Genomic DNA, 23,572 nt, shown 5'->3' with positions numbered 1-23,572 from the left:
CTCCTTTTCTTAGGCCTATCCAGCTTCTTCCTATCAGTAAACACTGTTTAAACCCCCTCCTCCACGAAGCCTTCCCCACTGACCAACCCTTGTAATCTCTCTTCTCCATCATTCTGGCAGCCACTTGCAAGCAATCTCTCATGGTTACTCTATTTTAAGAAAATATGGTATTATTTTCGCAGAAATAATATATGCTTATTGTGATCAAGCACTACAGAAAGTCCCCCCAAAGTAAATATTCCCTCAAATTATTCCACCTAACAGTAATCATCAATATTTTAAGTGAGTATTGTTCCACATGTTTTTCTATATGTAAATATAAATAGCTATAAAATTGACAGACATTTCTCTAAAAATAAGATCATGCTACAAGCACTATTTTTCATTAAAAGTGCTTAATTTTATTTGAATTTACCAAAACAAAGAAATTAAAATGCAATGGAAGGAATTGCTAATCTTGAGATTTGTCTTTGCTATAATGGTTATTTTAAAATACTCCCAAGTTAAGAAATAAAATTATGAAGATCACAATTAGAGGCATTAGTTTTTACCTACAGTTAGTTTTTAATCTGTGTGTTTCAACTTTAGGCAGCATTGATTGACTCCATTAGCACCCTCACACTTCCTCCCACTGTCCCGTTCACCACCTCCTGATTTTTGCTAGTTGGAGCATCATTTTTACACTGTCAAGGTTTGTAGTATTTGCATTCTGCTTTGTAAGAGTAAATCCCACCATTATTTAGTATCAGGTTTATATGAATTGACTCAATACTCACTTTTACCACATCCTCCATTCCTGAGTTCAACACTTTCATTCATCTCTTAAGTGACTTGATTTCATTTTCAAGTAATTTTTTTCCAGTAAAGGCTCAGGGGTGCAATATTACCTGAGTTAGGTGAGTTATTTAAGACTATCTTCCTGTTGCCCTGTTCTTGAACAACATCTTGGTTATATCTAATATTCTTGAATCACAGTTTCCTCTAGAATAATGTAGACATTGGTCTATTACCTTCGACTATGGAATAATGCTGTGGTCAGCCTTCTGTCTCCTTTCTCTGTGACTTTTTCTTCCTGGATGCCTGAAAACCTCATTCTTTTTTTCTTTTTGTTATTAAATAATTTGTTGTCAAATTGGTTTCCATATAACGCCCACTGCTCTTCCCCACAAGTGCCCTCCATTACCACCACCTCTTTTCCCCCTCCCCCTCCCCCGTCAACCCTCTGTTCGTTTTCAGTATTCAATAGTCTCTCTGGTGAAAATCTCATTCTTTATCCTTGAACTCCAGCAACTGACCCAAGATGTATCTCTGCATTGCATGCTCTTTCTGCTTAGGTGCTCTGCATGGAATTTTCCTGAAGCGGAGCAAGTACTCTTAATCTGCAAACTCATGGATTTTTTTATTTAATTATATCCCTGAATAATTTTCTGTTCTATTTGTTGTATGCTTCACCTCAAGGACTTCAACTATGCACTGATAACTCATACATTTGTATCATTAAGCAGACCTCTCCTTGGTTAACTGACTCTTCCAGAATTAGACATCCAGTGGTCTCCTTGGAGCTTTTCTTGAATTAAGAGTCAAACTTAACACATCCAAAACAAAATTCTGTTTCCCACTGCAAACCTGCTCCTACCACTGCCTTTCCAATCTCATAAATGAGAACTTGAGCCTTCTAGCCATCCAAGCCAAAAATCTTCAAGTTATCTCTGGCTCCTCTCTTGCTTCCATATTCCGTATCTTCCACAAATCCTGTTAACTATTTCTTTAAAATATCCAGTATCTCACCATTTCTTACCAACCTTTGCTTTGGTCCTGGGCTAACCTACCATCATCTCTGGCTTCATTCTGCAATCACCTCTGAGCCGGTCTCCCTGTTCTTCCACACTTACTCCTCAACAATCTCTTTCCAACAAATTAGCCAGAATGGTCCTGACTCTCCTCTGCTCAAAACAATCTATGGAATACGTGTCCAAATCCTCACACAGGCCTACAAGGTGATGTAAATCTGGCTCCCGCCACTTGCCTGGATTCATTCCTGGCACCCTCTCCATCAATAACTCCATTCCAGCCACCACCAGAGTCCCCCAAACATATCAGACATGTCCCCACCCCAGTGCCTTTGCACTTGTGCACCCTTTTCCTGGGACTCTGGATTGGCTCCCTCCCTTTCTTCAGTCTCACCTGCAGGGTTACTCTGACCATCCTGTATAAAATAACGACACCTCCACCCTCTTACCTTGCTGTATGTTTCTCCCCAACACCTGTCAGCACTGACATATTGACTTATTATCTTTAAACACATTGAAGACACAGTCTGTCCTCACATATGTACTTCATAGTATTTGTTAAACAAATATGAATGCATGTTGGGGTTATCTTTTTCTGCCCTCCCTGTATATTAGCATCTGACTACTTTCTTTGCTCTTTTTAATCTATCTTCACCGTGTTATTTTCAAGTCTTTTCACATTTTCAGTAATTGAATTTTTAGCAGTGTCTATTCCCTTCCTTACTTTTCTAATTTTATTTTTTGGTTCTGTAATGAAAGTATTTTATTTGACTATTTTTCTTCCTTAAGGCTGGAATGTCCCTTTTCATCATGTTCTATTGCTTTATCATCTCATCTTTGAACACTTGTTTTTATTGAATTGACACTCTTATTAGGCTCTCAATAACTAGAAACACTGGTGGGGAATTGCCTTCTGGTTTAGGGGTTATGTTTTCTTCTAGATTGGGTTCTCTATTTTTTGTATGCATTTTTATTTCTCTTTATTTTTTTCTGTAGTTGCCATTCTTCAAAAAAAAAATTTATTTTTGTCTTGCCCTTACTGATGAGCTCTGAACAGAACTATTCCTTTCCCTGACATTTTACTAGTGGTTTTTAAGACTAGTTAATATTTTCCTCAAAGGCATCTTTGAGTAAATCTATTGACTGTCCTTTTTGGTGCATCTTCTTCAGAGCCTGAGGTCTTGGATTGGTGATGGGCATAGAGAAAAGGATAGAGGGGGGAAGATGCTCAGCTGACTGACTATAAACTTCTATGAATCACAACATTGTTAGAATTCACACTCTTCAAGGGCTGCTCCCACTTCTGAGGTTGTGATAAGTGCCTTTTTCTGATGTTTATCTACCTACTAGAGGGTAGGAAATAATAAGCTATTTAAGGAAGGGACATACTTCTGGCTTCATTCCTCTGATTCAGCATGGAGTCCTGGGGTCCAGAGTACTTCACTCTCCAGCCTCACCAGCCCCACCCTACAAGCTGTTTCCACTGATTCCTGGTCAGAAGAGGAAAAGAATAAGATTAAGTTTGCTTCTCCCCAGATTTGGATGCTCTGTGTAAGAATTCTTATATGAGTTTCTAGGACTTCCCTAACAAATTACCATAGCCTAGGTGGCTTAAACAACAGTTATTTATTTTCTCACCCTTCTGGAAGCTAGGAGTTCAAGATCAAGGTGCCAGCTGGGCCGGTGTCTTGTGAGACCTCTCTCCTTGACTTGCAAAAGGCTACCTTCTTGCTGTGTCTTCACAAGGCCTTTTCCCGGTGCACAGGTATCCCTGCTGTCACTCCCTCTTCTTATAAGGACACCGGTCAGATTGGATTAGGACCCCACCCTAATGGCTTCATTTTAATATAATTGCTTCTTTAAAGACCTTACCTCCAAATAAGTCATATTCTGAGATAATGAGGGTTTGGACATTAACATATGACATATGTGTTTGTGGGGAAGGACATAATTCAGCCCCAGAACACTTCATTTGGGTGTTGTGGATGTTGTTGTTGTTTTTAATTTTATTTTATTTTTGAGAGAGAGAGAGAGAGAGAGAGAGAGAGAGCGAGCACAATCTGGGGGTGGAAGCAGGCGGGCAGGGAGAGAGACAGAGACATAGAATCCAAAGCAGGTTTCAGGTTCTGAACTGTCAGCACAGAGCCCAACCTGGGGCTTGAACTCATGAACTGCAAGATCATGACCTGAGCTGAAATCGGACACTTAACTGACTGAGCCACCCAGGAACCTCAGCCCAAAACAATTCTTAACATTTAGTTGACTTCCTGATAACAGCTTGGGGTGAGAGTCCAGTTAGGAGCCTCATTATGGTGTTCCTTCTAGATGGTTGCTCTCCTCAGCTTCTGTGTCTTTCTTAGGATCATATCATTTCTCTGTGGTTGAATTGCTTTCATGATTTGTTCACCTTGTTAGGAACTCATGGTGTGTGCAAAGGTGAGTTTTTATTCAACAGAGGTTGAAGGACCAAGGACCAGACACTGACTAGTTATGCTAGGTGCTGGGCCATAGCACTAAGAAGACCAGCACAACCTGCCTCCTAGACCTGCATTTCCTGCCCCACCATCTTCTCTCTTCAACCTCATCATGACCTATTAGGGGGAAATTCCACGTCTTCCTTCCTAAGTAAACTCCATACTTAGACCAATTGTTGACTGAAGTTGTGCTTGTTCAATAAAAATTATTTAGAAAAAGAAATGCATCTGAAAACTTTAAAAGGTACTATCACAATACTATTTGTTCTTGGTCCCAAAGAAAGAAATAAAAAACCTGCCCAATTTTTTCTGATTTCAAAGGAGGGATAAAGAAAAGACTCACATCTGGCCAAGTTTTAGCTCTAAACACTTTGCATAATTAGTTAGAAACCCTTTGTTAGTGGGCCAGATGGCTGCTGTACCCCAAAAGGAAATTAAATATGTAGGCAGTGGCAGTTGAAGGGAGGAATTAGAAATTCCTTTCTAAAGAGAAAGGACTTCGTCTGGAGCTGCCCTGTAGGTGTGGTTAATAGCGGCCATTGGTTTCCTAGCAACCAAGCCCTTTCCCTTTCAGAAGTATTTCTGTACCCTGCCTTCAACTGTCTCCATAAGCATGAGGGGAGTGGGGGATGCACTCCACACTCATAATGCCTTTCGGAGGAATTGGAAAAGCCCAGACTAATGAAGGTGGGAGCCCTTCCAACCCAGTGTACCTAGTGTCACTGATGCTCACACTTATGGGACCAGCCCCTATTCATGTCTTGGAGTCCTAGCCTGGGAAGGCTACAGAGTCCAAGATTCAGAACCCTAGAATTACTTCTGGCACAGAGTTTCCAAAGAAAATCCAAGAGACTTTAATGCCCATAATTCAGTGTCCTTTAATCACAGCTGTTCAACTTTCAACATCGCTCCTCTGGAATACTGCAACCACCTCCTCACTGATTTCCTGCCCCTAGGTCTATTCCTACTCCAGTCTACCCTGCTCATTGCAGAGTCATCTCCATGAAGGAAATTCTAGTGATTTCTGTACATATCTACTCACTTCTGCCCCATGAGGTCTTTGTGATCTGGCTCTCACTTAACTCTCCAGACCAGTCATTCTTCTACATGCATGCTTTGCTTTGCTTTGGACAGAGCAAACTATTCTAGTTCCTTGAACACACGACTGTTTCCCACTCCTGTACCTCAGGATATGCTTTTACTTTTGCAGGTTACACTCTAGCCTCACTTCTACAACTGTTCAACCCCTATTTGTCCTTTAACATCTAGCTCACAATCAGGTCTTCTGGGGACCTTCCCTAAATCTCTTTCTAGCCTTAAGTCTGCTTCATATGTTCCCTCTCTCTCTAAGTTCCTATAAGACTCTGGGATTACATATGTTTTAGCACTAAAGAAAATATGCTCTAATTGTTGATCTGCTTATCTGTGTTCCCAAGCAGATGAGAATTCTTCAAGACAAGAAGCAGTATTTTGCTTTTTCCCATATTTTCCACACCCAACACAGGATCTAGAATTGTGCAGTGAATGAATGATTACTTAGTGAAGCAAGTACTGTGACTTGGCACATGTCTCAACTTACCCATATCTATTTTCGGCTCCTTTCTGGACTGGAGTTTTACTTCTATGTCAGCAGAGCAGTATAGAAAGAGGCTTAAAGTGGCTTAAAGCTCTAAGCATGTACACAAAAAAGCTGTATTCTAACTTGGATCTGTGGTCTAGAGAAGATGCATCAGCAGGAAAATGATAAAAAATTTCTAGAATCTGAGATTGTTCAAGAAAACTAAGATAACTCCTGAAACAATTTCTTGTTTTATACACACTCACAGTGTTGTGTTTAAATACGTCCCAATCCATGAGGAGAGGATCCATTGAGGAAACTCATTCCATTATTGAGCATGTCTAATTAGAGACTGAGCTAAATAATTTATGTCTTTGTTATAAAACCTAGTTCACTCATGTGTATTACTTGCAGCTTCGTGCAGCTAAGGGCATAGCTCATTGGCTCAAATCTGTTTTGATAGGTCTTCCTCATATTAGTTTGGACTGTGTCCTTTATAGCAACCCAGGGAAAGAGCAATTATTCTTCTATATCACTCTTCACACGGTAAAAGACCATGACCCTCCCTTGGTCTTTTTGTTCTCTAGGCTGAACTCTTCAAGTCTCTTCAACTGTTCTTCATGAAATCTGTTTTCAGATGATGTACCTCATCATCCTGGTCACCAGTCTTTGTATATATTATCAGATTGATCCTGTCTAATCAACAAAATGTACCTAATGCCAACTGTCAAGATTGTATCAGATTTTACACTCTTTGTGAGTAAGCACATTAACCTGCCACAGTTTCATGGATGCAGGCAAAGGACGCAAAACTCCGGGTCAGAGCCAGGGACAGCAACAGCAAAGGCCAGAGTATCAGCATTTTATTATACCAGTTCCCCGAGTCCCAGTTTCCTCAGAGAGATATGAAGAGGGCCAGGTAATATCTCAATGCGTAGTGGGTGTCATTTTATAACAGAAACCACAAGATTGGGAAACCCCATTTTTTATAATGGGGTATAAACAAACCTGCCCAACTTTGCTTCAAAGGGAATAATTATATTTATTTTCCAATGCCCTTTGTTATGCAAATTTTCTCAGAAAGGTATTCCAGAAAAAAAAGGATGGTCAATGCTTTTTCTTGCAAGATGTGCCTAAATGTGAGAGCCTTCTGGAAAACTGTCTCCCAACACCCAGAGTAACCATTAGTACTCAGAAGGTAAACCAGTTCGTGGCGGTAAGTGAACCATACAAAAGAGACAAGTTGCAAAAAGCTCTTGGCTCTGAAAACAGCATTGGGAGCATGTTCTTCAGGTGCATGGGGTAGAAGGATCTCCACCTCAGAAAAGCTGTGGCCATGAATCACGGAGGTCAGCATCCAGTGGACACATCTCCACTTGTTCATTATTTATGAACACTTCCCTTCCTCCATTTAAGTGTGTGTTTAGTGAAACAGGGGTCAGAACCCATGGAATCCCCTTAGGAGTAAATTCTGGGTCCCATGTGTTTACTTGCATTTTTATTTACTGCTTTAATTATGCCTAGTGTAACCAGCCCACAAGACCAAAGCAAAGGGCATGCGCCCATGAAAAATGGGTTTATTATGGAAATTGTGAGTGACTTTTTGTGAACATAACAGTATTGACCCAGCTTAATATTAAGAACAGTCATAAAATTATGACATGTTTTGCCAGAATTTCCAGGTCTGTTCAGTCAGTTTATATGTCTCTGGGCTTCAGAAGAATTTGGGTTTTATTCATTTATTGATTCAACAGAAACTGAACTGCATCAGGCACTCTTAGAGGCCCTGAAGAAAAAGCAATGAAAGATACAAAGCTCCTGACGACCCTTATGGTGCTTACATCCTAGTGAATGAGATGGAAAACAAATAGGTAAATATGTAGATGGACAGTATCAGGCAACGGTAAGTGCAATGAAAAATGAAGCAGAACAAGAGGATAGAAAGCCAGGGAGAAAGGGGTGCTGATTAAGGGAAGGCCTTGCCGACAGACCATCTGAATAAATGGGAAGTACTTTCCCTGATGAAATCTGAAGGAAGAATACCCTAGCAAGTAGGAATAGCAAGTGCAATGAGCTCGGCTTACTTGAGAAAAACCAAGGCCAAAGGAGATAGAGTGGAAGGAGCTAAATACAGTGTAGTTGGAGACGATAAAGGTTTGTCTCTCTTTGGAGCAATATGCTTTATAACACAGGGGAAATCTGAGCTCTTCTTCATGGTAAGAGAAAAATCCCTTTCTCTTGTCACTGTTTCATCTTTATGAACAAACTTAAAAAGTGAAAAACGAACACACTACAGCTTGAGATAGTTTCATAAAATTCTACATTATCGCCATGCTTAAAACTTTGCATTGATTTTCCATTAATTACCACGTAAATAAAAACACATTGGCATCTCATGCAAATCTATTTGGCCAATTCTCCAGCCTCACCTTCCATGTGGTACCACCCTTAGACCATAGGATCCAGCCTTAAAGGAGCCCATGCAGACCCTACAATGAGCCACCTTGCAGGCTTGTCCTGATAATACCTCTTCCTGGAGTGTCTCTGCTTTCTTTCCTCCCCATTCTCTCCCATGCTTCACTCAAGACTGGGCTTGGAGGTCGCAGTTCTCAGAAACTCTAGCTAAACAGGAAATCCGAATAGGGATCCCCCTTCTGTCTTTGCTTCTTTCTTCCATCTTTTTATTTTCAACTGTAATCACATTTATTGTTTATCACAGTTGAGGTTGAGCTGCCTGCAGGGAGGAAATCTCAGATTTCATCTCTTATTTCCAGTTTTCTTCCTTCCTTCCTTCCTTTGCTTGTTTCATTCTTTCTTTTACTTTCCTTCTCCCTTTCTCTCTCTCTCTCTCTTTCTTTCTTTCTTTCTTTCTTTGCATTCACAATCAACCTGAGCCACATGATGACTTTCCAGTCATTCATTCTGCTAAACCCATGAACTGTATTTCTTTTTTTTAATTTAATTTATTTTTTTAATTTACATCCAAGTTAGTTAGCATATAGTGCAAAAATTATTTCAGGAGTAGATTCCTTAATGCCCTTACCCATTCTGCCCATCCCCTCCAGTAACCCTCTGTTCTCCATATTTAAGAGTCGCTTGTGTTTTGTCCCCCTCCCTGTTTTTATATTATTTTTGCTTTGCTTCCCTTTTGTTCATCTGTTTTGTGTCTTAAAGTCCTCATATGAGTGAAGCCATATGATTATTGTCTTTCTCTGATTAATTTCACTTAGCATAATACCCTCTAGTTCCATCCACATAGTTGCAAATGGCAAGATTTCATTCTTTTTGATTGATGAGTAATACTCCATTATATATATTTCCAGTTCTTATCAGAGTATGCTTCTCATGGTAAGTGTGCAATATTTTTGGCAGAATAGATACATGAATGAATGCATGAATATATTACATTTGGGATGTTCTCTATAAGCAGGAACTATTTGAATATATTCTTCTGGATTGCTAAGCAACTGCTCTAAGCATATGGAACACATTTACTTAGAGGCTGCTCAGAATATAATTCAGTAAATTGTTTTAAATCTATAATGCATTGACCGACCACATTTCAAAAAGTTCACACTGCCACTGTCCTCTAATAATCTCTGTGTAATTGGAAATTATCTTTGTGACTTTTTTTTCTCCCCAAAGTTAAGCCCACTATTGTTACTTCAGGAATGATTGTGTATTTCATGTCTTGAGACACCCACTGAAGAAGGGTGAGCAGACCTTGAAACTCGTAGGGAAATATAATCTTTTCTTAGGTAGATTTGTTCTTGGGTTACTTTACAGAGAACTTAAATCTTTGATGCCTTATAATTTTAAAAAGCTGAACTCCTAGTAACACAGAGCATAGCAGTGGTTACCAAAGGCTAGGATGTGAGAGAAAGGGGAGGTTTTTTTTAAGTAGAATGGTGGTTGCCAGGGGTTGGGAGAAGGAAGTCATAAGGAATTACTGCTTAATGGGCACAGAATTTAAGTTTTATAAAAGGAAAAGAGTTCTGGAGATGGATGGTGGTGATGGTTGTACAACAATATGAATGTACTTAATACTACTGAACTATACACTTAGTATGGTTAGGGGGTACATTTTATGTTATTCTATTTTATCACAATAAAAAATGGGGAAAAAATGAAATTTGAAGTCCTTGGCAAGTATAGCTCATAGTAGAATGTGTTAAATGGTTAAATAGAATGCCCCTGGGCTACTGCTGCTCAAACAATGTGTAATGTTTGTTTTAAATTTGGTCAACTCAGAAGCAGACCCTGAGACAAGGATTTGTCAAAAGCACATCCTGATACAAAGATTTGAGTGAGACATTTACTTAGGATGTGCTGGAAATGACAGTAGGCGATTAGGAAATACAATACATGGAAGATAAGGCAGGTCCACAAATACTGTACTATTAAGCTAACTTCCCTAGTAGGAAACTGGAATTTCATCTCTGGGGAAACTCTGGGAATTGATGCAAAACATGTTCCTTACAAATATCCTGTGCAAGAAGTGAAGGAGCATAAAGAAGTCATTGATCAAAGGTTACTTGGGGGTTGTTAACTATTGGATACTTCATGCTTGCCTCTCACTTTGACAGTTGATAGTGGCAGAGGAAGGGAAAAGGTCTCAGGGACAGAGATGCAGATACTGTCAGGCAGGTAGAGGGAAAAGATATATAGGTGGGGCCATGACAATATCCACTACATTTTATTGCTCAGCAAGTATCTTTCCTGGCTCTGAACAACATGGAAGTTCATTCTAAGCTCACCTCTCAAAGAGCTCTCTTACCCCACGAATAGAATAAATTACCACCTGTTTCAGCCCCACATGATGGTGAACTCAGGTAGGATCCAGCACTCAGGATATAGAAAGAGCTACAACACAAGTAGACAAACAAAAGCCTTACCCAGAGGTGGCCAAAAAAAAAAAAAGAAAGAAAGAAAGAAAGAAAGAAAGAAAGAAAGAAAGAAAGAAAGAAATCAATCACCCAGAATTTTACAGAGCATGTCAAAAGCAAGCAAAACTTCAATAAAAATAAATTGATGAAGACTTTGCTTAACATGAACAATGATTAATCACAGAAATAACGGCTGAAAATAAGATTGGTGGGACAAGATTGTATGAGGCACACATGTGCAGATGAGCTGGAGGACAGGCAAAAACAGAGAAAGGAATCTCTAGGCCAGGCCTGGATAAGAGATGCTTTCTTTTCCCAACTATATCAGGCTTACCCCTAGTTCTTTATAGGGAAGGACCTGCACATTGATATGAGAATATCATTGTACTCATGGCTCTTGTAAGTACTCCTGTCAGATCACCTGCATTTGGTTTTTTTCCCATAGTAAAGGACTAATCTTGCTCAACTCATTCTTTTATCATCTTTATAAAATCCTGGAGTAAAGAACTTATCCAGGTATTTCTATGTTGCTATGTAGGGCCTGGGAGAATTCTACATGATTTCTGCTAGGTCAAGAGCCTAGCACCCAAAAGGTATAAGCCATGAAAGCACCCTACACACACACACACACACACACACACACACACACACACACACACACACATGTGGATTTCTCTTGGGTATGCTAGCTGCACATCACAAAATGTCGTCTGAACAGCAGGAATTTTAATTAAATTAGGAGCAATCTAATTTGGCCTAAATTGGCTTACAACAAAAGGTGTTAAGAGGAACAGAAATTGTTCTGCAATATGGATGTTTGTGAAAAAGATGGGCTCAATCCATTGAAAACTGTAATGAAAATGATGTTGAAAATATGAAGCCTTACTGAAGAAGGTAGAAAGCCTGAAAATGCTAATCAGTGATATTCTGACTCAACAAAGAAATTGTTATAAACATTTACTCCTGGTACAAACTGGTTGTATCAGAAGGCACAACAAGTAGTGGGGGCTGGTCCCTGATAAACCTCAAGGGGGTAATGGAAGAATTTGAAGAGGGAACGATGAGTGTAAACCACTATTATTTGTATAACTGGACATGTGCCCCAGTTTGGGCAGAGAAAATAAAAAATATTATTTAAATATATAAATAAAATCCTCCTGCTTCTTTCTTCCAAGCAGTAGAATTTACTAGACTATGAAGAGGACCTTTGCTAGCAGGAATGAAAGGTTGACCAAGCAGAACTACAAAGATTTAGCAAAAAAGAGGGTGAGAAATCTGAAGATGTCAGCTACAGAGCTCCAGTTACACAACATGAGGTCTAGACTGGGCAGGAAAGAAAGGTAAGCATTGGAAAGGAGGGTGATGGGCCATGTGGCAAAGGAAAGTTTGGGAGTACTGTGATGTTATGTGGTGAGGAATCAGGAGCATTCGAAAGAAAGGAGTAGGCTGGGTAGAGAAGGATTTAGGTCATTGTGGGATACAGAAGTTTACATTCTTACTGGTACAGGATTCCTGGCAATAACCAGGGGTGTAGGTGGTTGAAGGGGGGCTGAGGGTCATGGGGAGTCGCAGAGAAAAAAGGAGCTTCAAGATGTGACTATTGGGTGGTTCCTGTCCATGGATGTTGCCCATGACAATTAAAGGAATTGGGGTGGAGAGGAAAATAGCTATGCAATTGCCAAAGTCTTCAGTGGAGAAGGGAAGAGGTCAGAAGCTAAGCAAATAAAGACAACAAGAAGTAGTAAAGAGTGGTATGGATGAATGTAATTAGCCTCAAAGGAAGAGGCTTTTATTTCCATGAAGATTAAAGAGTAATGGTCTGGAAGCAGCCAAGAGAACGTCCCCAAGCCTGCATCCCCATGAGACTGAAGTGTGGAAGAAAACTCAGCCTCCGGCCAAAGGAGAAACAAGTGGCCTCTCAGGTCCAGCTGCTATTTAGGTGAAGTGGTGTCTTCAGTGTGTCCTGCACAGCAGTAAGCTCCCCCAGATGTTAGAGATATACAAGCAGATGACATAAAATAATAGGTTTCATGAGCAGATACATTTGAGCTATCCTGCGGGATATACCCTCCTCCAGGAGAAGCATGTTACAAATGAAAAAAATTCAGGAAACTCCTTGGAGTAACAATGTGGTTTATCTGAATGTTTTTATATTCATTTGACTACTGAATCATTGCCCTAAGGAGATATCTAGTAAATAAAATAGATACCCTATGGCAAGTGACAAAAACTGAGGTAAGGTAAGAAGGGAGAAAAAAACTTCAGTGAAAAAGAAAAGAGGTTGGATAAATAGAGGTATAGCGTGGGATCCAAAGTCAGCCTGCCCGGTTTTGAATCCCAGTCAGGCCCTTCCCAGCTCTATAATCCTGAGCAAAGGACTTGCTTTCTACGCCTCAGTTTACTTGCCTACAGAACATGGAGGTGGAAGAGGAGGAGACCCACAGCACAGGGTGGTATTAACAAGTAAATTAACACAGGAATGCATAGAAAGATGCTTGCTGCAGGGTATGTGCCCCCCAAACGACAGTTGTGGCTACCGCAGAGTTTACTTGCATTGGAAGGAGAGTTCCAAGTGACAGTCTGGGTCCCAACAGTGGACACTGCAGGACGACAGTAATCCCAGCTCCAAAGGCAGAAGGTAGGAAATGTGGATCCCAGATTTACGGGGTGGAGATGTGGATCTCAGGCGCACTTCCCCAGACACATTATTAAATATCCTACCTGTCTGCGTAGCTTACAGGTTTGCAATTTGACCAACTTCATGCCCACTGCTGTCTGGGCTACCTAAGACCAGAGGACTGCTTTCTTGAGTGTTTATTATTTACATTTTCTCTAGGGCAAATTTTTCATTCATTTCCTTCAGTCACTTATATATTATTGTTAAAACAAAATTTTTTTAACCAAACGTAAATGCAGGTGATCATCCCCATCTCCCTCTCTGCCTCTTCATCTTTGCCTGACTCAGGAAAACCCCAGAGTTGCTTCCATTCCTATCACTCATGTCAGTGACCTTTTCATTAAGAATGTTAAGAGACATAATCAATTTACTTTTTAATAAAGATAATGGTTGAGAAATACAGAGGTCTTTCTGATCGGCGAATCTTTCTCCAAGCCTTACAACTATTTTCTTCCCTTTTCACTCAATATCTTTTCAAATTACTAACCCAAGACTTCAGGACTCTCTTTTTAGCTGACAGTTCTGAAACAGGAATATTGTACCGTGTCCACATCTCTGAAATCTAATAAGATAGAACATGTTTTCTCTGCTCGGTGAGAGTAGAAGAAAACAAGTGGAGGAGAATGCTCTAGGCCACCATCCAGGAGCCCTGGGTCTATATCTGTCCTGTAGGAGATGACAGGGGTATTAGCTTATTATTCAGAGCCCAGTCTAGGAAAGAATGGTGCTTTTATGGAGCTGGAGAAGCCAATTCAGACTTTCCTTGCTGTCACCTTACACCCGTGGAGGACTTCCCTCTTTACAGAATCCTGTCATCTTCCCAAGGATTGTTCACAACCCACCCCTGTGCACAGCTCCACGTCATTTCTAGATTTTGTGGGGCCACAATCTCTTGGACTGCTTGACCTCTAGTGTGAAGCAAACAAAGGATCCATTAGGATACATATGGGAATGCTGGGGTCAAGTAGGAGCAGGCTTCTCTGAAAGACTTCCCCAAGAATATCTATGTGTAAGTTTATTTTTTTAATGTTTTTTATTTATTTTTGAGAGACAGAGAGAGACGGCATGAGAAGGGGAGGGTCAGAGAGAGAGGGAGACACAGAATCTGAAGCAGGTTCCAGACTCTGAGCTGGCTGTCAGCACAGAGCCCGACGCAGGGCTTGAACCCATGAACCGTGAAATCATGACCTGAGCTGAAGCCCGAAGCCGGATGCTTAACCGACTGAGCCACCCAGGCGCCCCTATGTGTAAGTTTAAATCTGAGTAAGAGTCAGCCAAGTGAAGGTCGAGGGGAAGATGGGCTTTTCTAGGCCAAGGAAAGAATATGTGTGAATGCGGGGAGGTGGGTAGAGTGTGGTTCTAGAGAAACTGATAAGTGTTCAGGACGACTGGAGTGTAGGGTGGATGAACTGAGGATGGATAAGGGGCAGAGAATAAAGAAAATTCCTTCTTAACAGTACTACCCACCTGCATCTGCCCAAAAACAATAAGAAAAGTAAGGAGAGGTACATTACGTATTCTTTCCTGCCCAGCTCTTTTGCCCACATAGATTGTTTGGGTCACACATGCTAAAATAGGGAACAAAGTCCCCCGCACTTGTTCCTTTGATGAGCCTGTATTGAAGGAGGTAAAATCTCTAGCCTCTAAGCCCAAAAAAAAGTTTATTTGATGAAGATTTTGGGGCATGATGTCAGGCCACTGCCACATCTTCCAGAATTGGGTGATAATAGCTGAAACATGATTCAAAGGATAGTACTTACCAGTTAGGGAAGTGACCCTGAACAGGGGAATCGCTGCGAAAAACAATGGCAACCACCTTTTATGGAGCATGTTCTTTGTGACAGTACTTCCTGCCAAGTGTTTGACTCATGTTATCTCATTTCTACCTTCTCAATGATCCTACAAGCACATGCTAATGCCGTCTCTATTTCACAGATAAGGCTTTGGGAGTAAATAAACAACTTTCTCATTTCTTCCATTCTCTTAGCTATAAATGGTCAAGACTCCATTTGTACCCAAGCTCATTTGAATCCAAAACCCATTCTCTTAAATATTTCATAGAACAAAATTTGAAGGGAGGAAAGGATCCATCTGAAGAGTGGCACAGTGGACGTCTTCCTCAAAGCCCTTCTTTGGTTAAGGGTCTCAGAGATGGGAAGCAGTCCTTTGGTGGCTAAGAGGAATCTGGAAGATCCAGTGTTGAATGGACAACTTGGGCAATGGTCAGCACTCATCAGTGCCTGAACTAGGAGCCTGATCAAAGAGGACATAAAGCAGAACTTGGGTCCAGCCTGAAGGTGGATTAGAAGCAGTGTTTATAGTAAATTAGTCAGGATGGAGTGGTTTTGCTATGGTAGCAGCTCCCAAATCCAAGTGGCTTAGCACACAAAGTTGCATCTTTCACTTTCACAACTTCAGCTTCTGGCCCAGGTATCTCTTCAGGGCAACTGTTCTCAACGCGGTGCCCTCAAAGTCCAGGTTGCTGGAAACACCACCATTCTGTGCAGCTTCCTTGGTTAATTCAGCAGGGGAGAGCAAGTCTGGATAATGACATATAGTCCTTTTATGGCTCCCGCCCAGAAGTGACATCTTGCACTTCCATCTACACTAAACTAATCACACATGGCCTCACTTAATTGCACGGGAGCTGATGCATGCAGTCCTCCATGCCCTGGGAACGAGAAAAGAATTGGACATTGATGAACACAGATACACTTACCATGGGAGCCTCCAGAGAGTCCTCAGTAACATGCCTCACTGTATAATAATTTACTAGAGACCCACAATTACCCTTCACTGAACACTGCCTCACAACATCCACAAGGGGTGTTAGCTGAGACAGTTGTATTCATTACACTGTTCCAAGGCTGTCACTTGTTGGACATGGGGTCCAAAGTCCCTTGAGACAAGAAACACAACTCTGACGATATCTCCCATAATCAGACCACAGACGTTAGATGTCTTTGTATGTATCTTTAATGTGAAATTTTTTCCACTTAAGGGAGCTTACATGTATTTCTGGTCCATCATGGCCTCCATGTTGATGAATGTAAATAGTCTGGCAGGAACAGATATTGCTTGGATAATTAAATAGGAAGGACCTGATTACTTTATTACTTATTTTTTTAATTGATGTATAGTTGGCATACACCATTATATTAGTTTCGGTTGTATAGCCTAGTGATTTGACATTTATATATGTTACAAAATGCCCACCACAATAAATGTGGTTGTCATCTATCATCAAACAAAGTTATTATAATATTATTGACTGTGTTTCTTATGCTGTATTTTACATTTTTTGTGACTTACTTATTTTATAACTGGAATTTTTCACCTCTTAATCTCCTTTTATTTTGCCCATCCCTCTGGCAACTACCAGTCTGTTCTCTGTAATTATGAGTCTGTTTCTGTTTTGTTCTGTTTATTCAATTGTTCTGTTTTTTAGATTCCATGTATAAGTGAAATCATATGGTATTTTTTTTCTCTGTCTGACTTTTATCACTTAGCATAATACCATCTAGGTCTACCCATATTGTCACAAAAGGCAAGATTTTATTCACTGTGAAGCCTGAGTAATATCCCATTATATGCAGATATTACATCTTATTTATCTATTTATCCATAGATGGATACCCAAGTTGTTTCCATATCTTGGCTATTGTAAATAATACTGCAATAAACATGGAGTGTAGATACCCTTTCAAATTAGTGTTTTCATTTCATACCCAGAATTGCTAAATACTGTGGTATTTATCTTTTAATTTTTTGAGGAAACTCCATCCTGTTTTCTACAGTGGCTGCAACAATTTGCATTCCCAAAAACATGGCATGTGGGTTCCTTTTTCTCTATCTCCTCACCAACACTTATTATTTCTTGTCTTTTGGATACTAGCAATTATGACAGGTGTGAAGAGTTATCTCATCCTGGTTTTGATTTGCATTTCCCTGATCCTTACCGATGTTGAGCATCTTTTCATGTGTCTGTTGGCCATGTGGGTGTCTTCTTTGAGGGTCTGTTTACTTTAAAGATTCAGAAAAGTGTTAAAGTCGGGATTTACAGTAAACAGATTGGCAACATTCTACAGGATTGATGAGATACAAGCCATAAGACCTTTCTTCTGGATTCCATAATCTGAGAGTGAGGATTTCACCAGAATGCGTCCGAATATACCTCCCAGAAGAGTCACTTTCTACACATGAGTGGCCTTATACACATGCTCTAGAGGCATACCACAGACCCTGTCATCTTGGGAAGATTCAACTCATGAATCTCAATAGTATACAATAGGCCCCACATTCAGAGGGCAGAGCAGTTCTGTAAATGTGGGGAGATGGCTGGCCTCTTCAGATGGAGGCGTAAGCTCATGGATGCCTGGATTGAGCAGGGCTTTTGCCCACACCAATACAGATGCTTGATTTTTAACGGGCAAGAATGAAGTGGGAACCAGGGTTCCACTTCAAACTTCAAAATTCTTTGCTAAGCAAAATGGGGTTGGGTGCTGAAAATCAAAATGCACAAAGTTCTCTTTTCTTTCTTTTTTTTCCCCCTTTAAGAATACTTGTGGTTGAGAATCAAAGAAAAAAGGTCGTATCTTAAATCTTTTTAGTGACAATTGCTCCGTTGCCATCAGAATGCACTTAACTCCATCTTTCCTTCCTCCATGTCTTCTCAAGAGGAGTAATGCTGTTGTAATCATAATTCAATCACATGAATTCCATCTCATTGGAATGGAATGGAATTAAAGACAATCATCTCAAACAAAAGTTTGACAATTTCTTCTGCTTAAGGACCTGAGCAAAGTAGTACAGAATGAGACAGGGATAATCAGAAATGGCAGAGGGCAAAATTTTAAAAACTTTACTTTCTTAAGACTCATAAAATTCAAGCTTCAAAGAGTTATAGAGAGGGGTGCCTGGGTGGCTCAGTCAGTTAAGTGCCTGACTCTTGATTTCAGCTCAGGGCATGATCTCACAGTTTGTGAGTTTGAGCCCCACATCAGGCTCTGCACTGAGAGTGTGGAGTCTGCTTGGGATTACTCTCTCATTCTCTCTCTCTCTCTCTCTCTCTCTCTCTCTCTCTCTCTCTCTTTCTCTCTGTGTGTGTCCCTCGCCTGCACTCTCTCTCAAAAAAATAAATAAACTAATAAAAGACTTTTTTAAAGTTACAGACATATTATGTACATTTACAAAGAAAAATATATCCAATCAGGTTCTTTGTTACTATTTTTAATATTATACTTGATTTCTTATAATAACATTTGCTCACTGTAGAACATTTTAATAACAAAGATAAGGGGAAAAGGTGAAAATTGAAATCAACTATGGTCCTGCCACTCAGACTGTTGATTCTACATATGTGTATGTGTATCTGTCTATATTTATCTATCTACACACCCAAACACACAATTTTTACAAATTGTATTGTCCTAACAATACACTTTTGTGGTAAGCAATAGTACTATTCATTAATATCCAGTTGTCCTCTTCTTTCGTGTCCATACGATGACTTACTTCCCTACCCTTTGAGGTTGGATGTATCCACTGACTTTGGCAAATAAGATGTGAGCAGAAGTGATGTATGTCACTTTGGGGTGGAAGCATTTAATTTCCAATAGTGACTGGCTGACCTGCTCTTCCCCTGCTGTGACATGAAGTTGCCACAAGATGGAAATAGCCTGAAATGCTCTGCCAGCACATGTAGAGAGCTGCCCTTGTGAGTCACCAGCTCTATGGGCCCTTTGTGTAAGAAAGACACTGAAAACTTCGGGGCTGATAGAGCAGCATAACATAGTTTCTTCTGACCAATGCAATCTTTAGCATTGTTCTGACAATAAACGTTCTAAAAGTTCATTAAAAGACTAAATTATAGGACATGAGGGTGAATCAGTCAGTTAACCATCTGACTTTGGCTTAGGTCATGATCTCACAGTTTGTGAGTTCGAGTCCCATATCAGGTGAGCTCAAGCCTTGCTTTGGGTGAGCCCCACTTCTCTCTCCCTTTCTCTCTCTCTCTGCCCCTTGGGGAATTCTCTCTCCCTCTCTCCACCCTCACTTGCTTGCAGTCTCTTTCTCTCTCTCAAAACAAAGATAATTACATTTCCTCATAATTTATTCAGTTTCTTATTATTGAATATTTAAATTAGTTCTCATTTATAACCAATATTATAAGGAACATATCATTAGTTACAATTTTTCTCATATCCATGGTTATTTCCTTTAGATGCAATCATTGAAGCAACAGCCAGTTCAAAAGATATATAATGATATATAAAACTAAAGTTTTCTTTAAAAAATCAATAAATTAAATGAAAATGAAAATATATATATATAGTGCCTAATCATCCTACCAAAAAATCCTGTTGACAGAATCATCAATGACACAAAGAATAGATGATTTCTCAGTTTAATATATATTCTATCCATCTATCTTGTAAAGGTGAAAATGATACCCTATGGTTTTTAATTACAATTCTATGAGTTAAATTCTTTTTCATAATTGTATGGGCTATTTGTATTTCCTCTTTTGTGATTTGTCTTTTCATCATATTCTCATCTCTTAAGATACCTCCATTTGCTAAGTGTATAATTATTGATAATATTAAAACAACTATACATTCATTAAAAAGTAACCTTTGTCATATGCACTGTGAATATTTTTTCCAACTACTAATTTGGCTGGAAACATTCCATTGTTATTTATATTTTTTAATATACAGATGTGTTTATAGTTTTGTTTTTCAGGTTATCAAACCTATTAATATTTTTCTTTATGGGTTCTACTTCCAGCAATATGTCATAACTATCTTCTTCATCCCACATAAAAATACATATTTTTCTAGTACTTTATGATTTTGTTTTTATACTTAAATCTCTGATCCATATGGTATATAAGTTGTATATGGCATAAAATTCAGATCTATTTTTTCCCCCAGATGGCCGGTTTTCCTAACAATGCTTACTGAATAATCCTCCCTTTCCATACAAATTTTAAATGCCATGTGTATCCATATACCAAGTTCTCAAAAATACTTGCGGCTGGACACATATTCCATCCTACTGACCAATCTGTCTACATCCAAATGGTACCAGGGTGCTTTTTATCTCCCCAGAATTTTAGAGTTTGATTTAATATGTATTTTATATTAGAATAGGAACTCATAGTTTAGAGCTGATTTTAGCTTTTTCCCAGTCTGCTTTAATTATTATATCTTTATACTCATATCAATATATGATACCTTGTATACCTTGTATCATATATTGCTGTTGTATTTTGGCATTTTCTTGTCAATTTTTAACTTTTTATTTTTTAAGGTAAACTTTAAAAAATTTCAATGGGATTTTCATCTTTCCCAGGAACTTTATTAGAGTTGTATTTAATATCTTTTTCTTCATTAATTCACTCAAATATTTATTTGGCACTTACTATGAACCAGGAATCACTCTAGTCATTGGGGATACAGAGAACAGAGAACAGAGAGCACAGAACCATTCTTTGCCCACATGCTTAGATTCTAAGGACAGACAAGAAAGACTATGAGCAAGATAAATAAATACAGCTCAGCTTTTTACATAATAAGAAATAAATAGAAAAAATAAAGGAGGAAAGGGGATATGACATATCATTGTTGGTGGTTTTCAATCAAGTTCTCGTTGAAGTAGATGCCAAGAGAATCCAATGGGTGAGAGATTCTTCAGGAGAGAGGCCTGTGAAGAATAAGATATCAGGAAAAGACAGAAGCACCTTCAGACATGGATGGAAGTCTGACACCCACAAAAAGAGAAAAGAGAAATGGAGGGAGAGGTGGGTAGAAAAGACCTCACAGGAGACTTCTGTGCAGCTCTGAGAAAGTCTCAGCCAGTCTGATGGGGAGCCTCATATAAGCAATGTTCGATAGACTATTAACACTTCGCACAAATAGTCTTGCTATATCAATTGTACCCCACCAGGCATGTTCCTTTGCTGGGAGCAGCCTGGGACCTGGCCCTTCTGAGGTGAACTGTATTGGAGCCAAAGGTGGGGCAGATGCAGGCATCAGCTTCTAAAGCGTTGAGAAAGAGGTGTCTGGTGACCCTCCATGGGCACCACATGGGAGAAAGTTGTAACAGTTTTAATGGGCCAGGTATAAAGTTTAGTGCATAAATCTGGTACATTTTTTTTATTGACCCATAACTATTCTGTAACTGTTGAGATTTTGAGTGAGGTGGTGTTCTTTTTCAAGTCATTTGAAAATGATTGCCAATATGCAGAAAAACTAAATTTTGGCTATTTGTTTTATAACCTGATACTAATTGAATTCTTTTCTTGAGAACAAAAGTATGAGTGGAGGAGGGAGGGAGGGAGGGAGAAAGGGAGAGAGAGAGAGAGAGAGAGAGAGAGAGAGAGAGAGAGAGAGAGAGAGAGTCTCAAGCAGGCTCTGTACTTAGTGGAGCTGCATGCTGGGTTTGATTTCATGAACCATGAGATCATGACCTGAGCTGAAATTAAGAGTCAGATGCACCCCAATGTTTATGGCAGCACTATCAACAGTAGCCAAATTATAGAAAGAACCCATTATATATATATATATATATATATATATATATATATATATATAAATATAAATAATGGACTAGCACTCAGTGATCAAAAAGAATTAAATCTTGCCATATGCAACAATGTAGATGGAACTAGAGTGATGATGCTAAGCAAAATAAATCAGAGAAAAATATATATCATATGATTTTATTCATATGTAGAATTTAAGAAACAAAACATGAACAGAGGGGAAGGGAAGGAAAAATAAGACAAAAACAGAGAGGGAGGCAAACCATAAAAGACTTAAATACAGAGAACGAACTGGGGGCTGCTGGAGGGGAGGTGGGTGGGGGATGGGCTAGCTGGGCAATGGGTACTAAGGAGGGCACTTGTTGGGATAAGCTCTAAATGTTACAAGTAAGTGATGAATCACTAAATGCTACTCCTGAAGCCAATACTATGCTATATGTTAACTAACTTGAATTTTTTTTTTAAAAAGTCATTTAACCATCAAAACCAACCAGGTGCCTGCCAATTCTTATTAATTTAGTTTTTAGTTTGAGATTCTTTATGGTTAAGAACATTATCTCAAATAGTTTTTTCTCCTCAGAAAATTATGCTTCATTTCTTTTCCTTATTCTATTGCCAAATCAAGGTTGAAATATAGTGATGATATGGATACTTTCATGTTCAGGAAAATTCCTCTTAAGTTTTACAGTTAAGAATTATGGTAGATGTTCTATGCCAAGACATGTGAAAAAAATACCTAGATCAATTTCCTAAGAATATCTAAATTACCAAAATTAACTTGGGAAATTGATCTAGGAACATTGTCTTCATTTGTCTTGCTATAGAACTGTAGATAATGTATTCTTATTTACTTTCTGCTCCCTCCCTATCTGTGATCATATCTTTCATCATTCCTAGTGTTTGTGGTTTGGGCCTTTGCTTATTCTTCTTCTTCACCCAGACTTCAAGAAATATCCTTCTTTTATGTGTCTTTTCAAAGAACCAGCTCTTGAAGTATCTATCATGTCTGCATCTTTTTCTTTTCTAATTTATTAATTTCTGCTTTTATCTTCAACATTCCTTGATTTTTTTTTCTTTGCTTAATTTAATTTTATTTTCACAGGCTTTTAAGAGAGAAAAAAGAGATCTGTTTGTGCCTTTTGGTTCACACCAACCTAGCTGCATCTCTAATCATAATATTAATGACCACATACCACAGGCAGCATGGAGTCGTGACCAATGATGTAGACTCTGGTTTGGTGCCAACTGCCTGTGTTCTTATCCCAGTTCTAGCTGTGCCAGCTGTGAGCATGGACAAGCAGTTGCCACATCAGTAAGATGAGGATTATTATTATAATAAAATTTACCTCATAAGGTTAGTGTGAAGATTATTTGAGTTTATATTTTGTAAAGCTTTTGAACAGAGCGTGGCTCACAGTAACTGCTATGTAATACATGCATACATTACATTTATGCAATGTTTTATCTTTTACAGAGCATTTTCACATTAATTTTATCCATTAGTTATCATGACAACCCCATGAGGCAAACAATTCTCATCCTTACTTCATATCTGAGAAAACTGTAACTCCAACAAATTGACTCCTGTGGCATCACCAGATAGTGAGTGGAGAGCCGGGTCTTATCATTCCATGATCAA

The sequence above is a fragment of the Suricata suricatta genome, chromosome 1, assembly GCF_006229205.1.
Source record: "Suricata suricatta isolate VVHF042 chromosome 1, meerkat_22Aug2017_6uvM2_HiC, whole genome shotgun sequence".
Classification (NCBI taxonomy): Eukaryota; Metazoa; Chordata; class Mammalia; order Carnivora; family Herpestidae; genus Suricata; species Suricata suricatta.
This window is presented reverse-complemented; position numbering follows the sequence as displayed.